Source organism: Myxocyprinus asiaticus, chromosome 19 (assembly GCF_019703515.2).
Source record: "Myxocyprinus asiaticus isolate MX2 ecotype Aquarium Trade chromosome 19, UBuf_Myxa_2, whole genome shotgun sequence".
Taxonomy (NCBI): Eukaryota; Metazoa; Chordata; class Actinopteri; order Cypriniformes; family Catostomidae; genus Myxocyprinus; species Myxocyprinus asiaticus.
In genome coordinates this window covers 26,493,682-26,500,302 of record NC_059362.1, presented here as the reverse complement: position 1 = coordinate 26,500,302, position 6,621 = coordinate 26,493,682, and the positions used below count along the sequence as shown (strand labels likewise).

Below are 6,621 nucleotides of genomic sequence, written 5' to 3'. Positions count from 1 at the left end.
GCCATTACAATGTAATATCAACAGACTCTAAAACCCTAAAATAAATGACTGTAAAAATTACGATTTACAGCCCTTTACAGCTGAAATAATACATGAGTTTTAACAGAAGTAATGTAAGTGCTTTTATAAAATTATAAACTTCACATTTCTGCTTTTAAACCCTCCAAAAATTTCATTGTAAGTGCCTCACTGTAAGTTCGATATAAATACATATATATGTTTTTTTTTTTTTTTGTTTGTTTGTTTTTTTGTTTTTTGTGGTAATCAACATTATGCCACAAATGCTGTCAGTTGAGCTTAACTTGTATTGAATCCAGAATATTCCTTTACTTGAAGGTAAATCACATTTCCATGTTCAGTATTTTTCTTATTTTAAGAAGAGACCCAACCAACCCCTCATTTTACATTTTGGAAGGTTACACACCTCTCCTGAAAGACAATGGAGTTTTAAATGCACATACACATTTGGACATATGATCCAGAGCCTGACACAAACACAACTCGACAATGACAATATCTACTTTCCGAGCGCCCTCAATCGGTCAAGTTTGGCACATACAGTTTCATTTACCTCTTGTGAATGCACAGGGTTTGTTCAGTTCTATTGTACACATCAGTTCATTTCTGCTTAGCAACCTTATCTATCACTGGCATTGTGTGTATGTGAAAGAGAGAGAGAGAAAAAAAGATCATGTTTTAACAACTGTTATCATTGCAAGAAACCTGCTTTCCATACTTATCTTTGCATATTTCTTAAAATAATCTTAATTTTTGCCTCTATCAATGTGTTAATGCTTAAATGCATTTTTTCAAGCTTGCTTTACTTTTTTAATTATAAGCAACCCATATAAGCCCTTTTAGTTTTAGGTTTTTTTTTCTATTTTAACAGAAACATTTGATTGTTTTTACTGGCATCTAACGTGCAAAAAATACAAGCAGAATTCAATCAATCAATCAATCAATCAATCAAGTGATTATTAAAATCAGAAAATAATTATTCAGAATTGTTCATTATATTATACTATATAATATAATATAATATAATATTATATTATATTATATTATATTATATTATATTATATTATATTATCTACTCTAAACTGCATACCTGTTACAGTGTAGAATCTTGGGCAATTTATCAAAGATATCAAGAGTTTATTGTTTTTAACACTGTTCTGCTTGCTGAAGCATTAGGGTAATGTTAAGGTAGTAGAAAGCCTATTCATAGTATTTCCTGGCACAGGACCCCATGGGAACATAATGACAGGCATGTTCAAACAAAACAATAATCCAGAGTAATTCACCTCATTCTTCTGTTTCCTTCATTTGCTCGTGTTATAATCTGAATGTACAAGTGAATTAAAATATTAAAATATTCTGCGCACATTGTTGTTGTTGTTTTTCTAGCATTATTTTAAACCAAATCTAACTGGATCCCAGCCCTTATTCATAATCTGACAAAATCTTCTCATTCTCCATTACTTGACTCCTTTCAGTTTTGTTTAAAGGAATATTCAGTTCAAGTTAAGCTCAATCGACAGCATTTGGGGCATAATGTTGATTACCACAAAAAATTATTTCGACTCGTCCTTTTCTTCAAAAGATAGTAAGAATCGGGAGGCCTGGGTTGCTCAGCAATAAAGATGCTGACTACCACATCTGAAGTCACAAGTTCGAATCCAGGGTGTGCTGAGTGACTCCAGCCAGGCTTCCTAAGCAACCAATTGGCCCGGTTGCAAGGGTGGGTAGTCACCTTGGGTTAACCTCCTCATGGTCGCTATAATGTGGTTCGCTCTCGGTGGGGCGTGTGGTGAGTTGTGCATGGATGCCGCAGAGAACAGCGTGAGCTTCCACACGCACTACGTCTCTGCAGTAACACGCTCAACAAGCCACGTGATAAGATGCACGGCTTGACGTCTCAGAGGCGGAGGCAACTGAGATTCGTTCTCCGCCACCCGGATTGAGGCGAGTCACTATGCCACCACGAGGATTTAGAGTGCATTGGAGATTGAGCATTCCAAATTGGGGAGAAATGGGGGAGAAAAAAAAAAGCAAAAATTTTGTTTGCAGTAAGGATCTTAAAATCAAAGTGAATGGGGCTAATTTGTGGAGGGTTTAAAGGTAGAAATGTGAATCTTATAAATTTATAAAAGCACTTACATTAATTCTTCTGTTAAAACTTGTGTATTATTTGAGCTGCAAAGTTGTTTAAATCATCATTTTTACGGTCATTTTAGGGTTTGTTGACATCATCATGGCAACGAAGTTGTAAAATTGATTATAACTTTACGCAGAAAAGGTTAGTGAGTGATTTTATCATACTAAAATCATGTTAACACACATATTGCTTGTGTCTAAACTTGAGTTTTTTAATGTTTATGGATTGGCCCCATTCACTTCCATTGTAAGTGCCTCACTGTAACCCAGATTTTTGCTTTTTTTAAGGGACAAGTCAAAATACATTTTTGTGGTAATCAATATTATGCCACAATTGCTGTCGAACCCTGTTCAGTATCACAAACTGATGTTTGTGTTAAGACTGAGTCTTGTTGCTGTTTTGTGACTCATGCTGTAGTGAGTTATCTTATTTTCTCTGTTAATTAACTGGATGGATCTTTGACGGTGGCCCTCCTGAGAAAATAGCTGAGGTTACATTAAATGTTTACACGGCTGAACATCCCCTGTGGTGCCGTCACATTCAACACAGAATGCTGAGACCGCAGAAATGTCAAATTGGATCTGATTTCTCAGATTAGTTTAGAATGATTGAAAATTTGAGTTCCCAAGGGCCCGATAGGCCTTATCTGAGGGAAAGTATCTCCGCCTTGCACTGTTTAAGGAGATAAGAGAGGGCATTATGGCGTATGGTGCTTGGGTGGTCTGTGTTGTGTGGTGTTATGGTGCAGCGCTTTCCCAGAACAAGTGGAAGTAACGCCATATGCATTGTGAAAATGGTTCAAAATCAAAATGTGATCTCACAGAGTGACTTTGATGTTGAACTTTGTGTAATTTGAATAAATTAGTTAAATTGAGTGTTGCATCATTAAAGTGAAACCCAACACAAAATGTACATTTTAGTTGCTGTTAGGCTATATAGTCTACAATGATACTGATTTATACAAAAATATTCTTCATTCAAGCCACATTAGTAACACTTTACATTAGCTTTCATTTACAATGCGGTAAATTGATTCATATATTTTTATATTTGACTGTACAAGAATTCTTCTATTGTGAATTAAATAAGCTCTCATGAGTAGCCTACATTTCATGATCAATCACACGCAAGTCTGTAAACATTACCATAACTTGGTTATAATTTGATTAAGGTTGCATTTGATGATCTGAAGTGTTGGGTAGAAATCACATTAAATTCCAGAATTCAAAAAAGCAAAATAAACTCTCACATTATCCGAATTTACCCTACAGTGCTATGAATGTTAATAGATACAAGTTGCTAAAATATACTCTGATCTTGAATCTTCATTTGTTTTCTTTTGTAGCCTATCATGTAGGCCTTTTTTCATTAACATCATCTTTTGTATTAAATGCTTTAACACTAAATGCACATTAATCATGGACATCATAATAAATTGTCTTATATATTTATAAGTACCTGTAGTACATTGGTCAGTGACCCAAACTGAAAATACAAAATAGGCATATGATTTATAGCATACAGTATATACAGCAATGCATATCATTAATTCTGACAATTTAAAGGTGTGTAAGAGAGAGAACACCTTTTCTTCAAGGCTCAAGAGCATGTTATGCTAATACATATTCATGTCCTTCTGTCATGTGACTTAAAATGTGGGCGGGGCAGCAGCGTCGAAACCGGAAGTGTGTCAGAGGACCGAAGTGATCGTGGAGGTTTCTGTACTGCTTTTCATTCTGTGAGTAATTACTGTATGTTTTACCTCACTTTCCAGGTGGTTCTTGTCCTTGTCCATGTTATTATGACAAATATTATAAAAACCGTTTGCCGTGCTTGTGTATGTAACGGTTTGTTTTTAGCGTTAGCTAGTCAGCTAATATCTCCCGTCAAAGCTGTTTATGTTCACATTCAGTATGACAACCTCTGCATAGTGCGCAATGCAGTGTATATAAAGGAGATTTGTATCTTTTTATTTGTGAAAACTCATGCTTGCTGATAAGCTGAGTCTGTCAACACACTCCAATCTCAAAATATAATGTCAGTAATATCAATATGCAGCTTTAAACTTCAGTAGTAACCTGATAAACCCTTTGCCAGTTTAATAATCCTATTTAGTCTCGTGATTTACCGATGAAGATGTAATATTAAATTTAACAATAAACTAACAATAAACTTGCCTTGCCTAGTGGCGAGTATCTTGATTCATGTTTGATCAGTTACATTTGGTTTGATGTAATATACATATACATCCTGTTTTGTTTTGGGTCTAAAAGCAAAATAAGCATTTAGACATTTTCTGTTTTTGCTTTTCTTCCATCTTGTTTTCAGTTAGGTATTCTTTATGACTGACTTTGATAAATACTAGCAGCAACTTTAAAATGCAGCACAAGGCTCTTAATGAAGAGTTAATATCCATTAGTTGTTTTCTGGTCTGGTTATCAGCTGTCACCCAGATATTTTAGTTTGTTCCATTTTAACCCTTTAATGCATACCTTGGGTCTTTAGTGACCCGGGACATCATTCCACCCCCTGTACCTCATGCCCATGTAACCGGTTCTACTGACCCGCTCTGAATGGGCTTCGAACCAGGGTCTCTGGCAGGGGAGGTGGGCACGCTAACGAGGAGGCTAAAGGCTACAACCTCTAAACACAGAATGAGATGCCTCTTGAGGCAGGAGAGTGAGGTTTACACATACCGCACAGCTATTACGTACCAGCTGGCTCCTGTTACACTCACCCCCCTAAACCTCACTCCCATCTGGGTTACGGCACCACTGTAACCGGTCCTACTGACCCGCTCTGAGCGGGATTCGAACCATGGTCTCTGGCATGGGAGGTGGGCACACTAACGAGGAGGCTAAAGGATACAACCTCTAGCGTCAGTCACTAGTGCGCCTCTTGAGGCAGGAGAGTGAGGTTTACACATACTGCACAGCGATCACGTACCAGCTGGCTCCCGTTACACCCAAACCTCTTTAGTATACCTCAACCTTTTTCTTCTGAAAAGTGTAAAAAAACAACAATTGCAACAACAATTTTTTTATATATGTAACTGCTTAGTTACCAAGTGTAAAGGGTCATTGAAGACACTAGATACTTAATAGTGTCTTTTTTCATTTATTTTTTACACTTTCATATATCATATTTTTATGATTATTTCATATGTATATAAGTTTACTATTGCAGGATATATATTTGTTTATTTTTAGACAAATGAGTACTATATTTATACAAATGGCAACTATATCACGTTGATTTTCTGTGTGACAATGGTGAATTATCAGTATTCCATATATGTACACATACATATTATACATGCTGTTTCTTACTCAAGGTGGCGCTGTTGTTTCAGTGATTGACCTGATTTACATTTGACATTGCTGTTTTAATAAGAAGCAACATGGAAGTAAACTATAGCAAGTACAGCACATGAACGGTATGATTTGGGTACACTGAATTTATATAAGTTGTGCATCTATTTAGACTCAATGTGCCTGAGAAAATACATATGTGTAGCATATGTGTAGTTTTATATGTTATGTGTAGCTCAATATGTGTTTCACAGCCAGTTGTGTCTCACCAAATTTCAGTGTGCAAATAATCCTGTTCTATATTTGTTGCATCATCTCTTTTATATATGAAAAATAAAACATCACAATTAGAGCTGTTAGTCGATTATATTTTTAATCATGATTAATTGCATAATTATTATTTGTTTAGTTAATCGTGATTACTATTACGATTGACACTATATATACTTATTTTCTTGTCAAAATTCATTTATTTCCATCTTAGGAAAGAAAACAAAACAATATGTAGCAATATAATGCTTTTTTTAAATTTCCAAATAAAGCCTTCAACAGTATAAGACAATGCACTAAAATATCACCAATTCAAAAAAACTAGTCTCCACATAGGTTGCATATTCATTGCAATGGGCATTAAATCCCTTAAACTCTCATCTTCCGCAATATTAATTCGCCGGTAGACTGTGGCTATCAGCTTTGTTACAGCAATGGTGAAGCTGGATTCATGATTCACGTCAGGGCGTCAATGCCAGCATCAAGCTTTGAAATCACCATGAAAAGTGCTTGCAAACAAAAACGTCTCATTCTGTGTTTTGGTGATAGTCAAGACTTGACATGCTTCTGTGGTAATTAACAGCCTTACATAGCCTGAAAAATACTTGATTTCTATAACAAGTCCCATCTGGAATTGTTTTGTACATCATATAATGTTAAGACTCAAGAGCTCCTTTCTCCATCATTTTATCTCTGACAGGGACATGCTTTCAAAGATTCTTTTATTTACTGAGATAACCTCTGCACCTCTATCATAGGAGAGAGCGTAATGGTCAACTAGCATGTTATGAGCATGTTCCACCCATAGAATGTCTATGCGGCTGCCACGTTATGCTGTTTTATGCTAAGCTTTTAGGCTCTCCCAGAGATTATTTAGCAGAG

At 35.8% G+C, this 6,621-nt stretch overlaps 1 protein-coding gene across 1 annotated transcript in view; it reads left to right on the top strand.

Moving 5' to 3' along the window:
* Positions 1 to 3,817: 3,817 nt before the first annotated feature.
* Positions 3,818 to 6,621, top strand: part of LOC127410336 (exocyst complex component 2-like) — a 44,636-nt gene continuing 41,832 nt past the window's right edge. The window contains exon 1 of the mRNA XM_051645538.1: positions 3,818 to 3,896. The gene's annotated coding sequence lies outside the window, so the exon portion shown is untranslated. The remainder of the gene's footprint in view (positions 3,897 to 6,621) is intronic.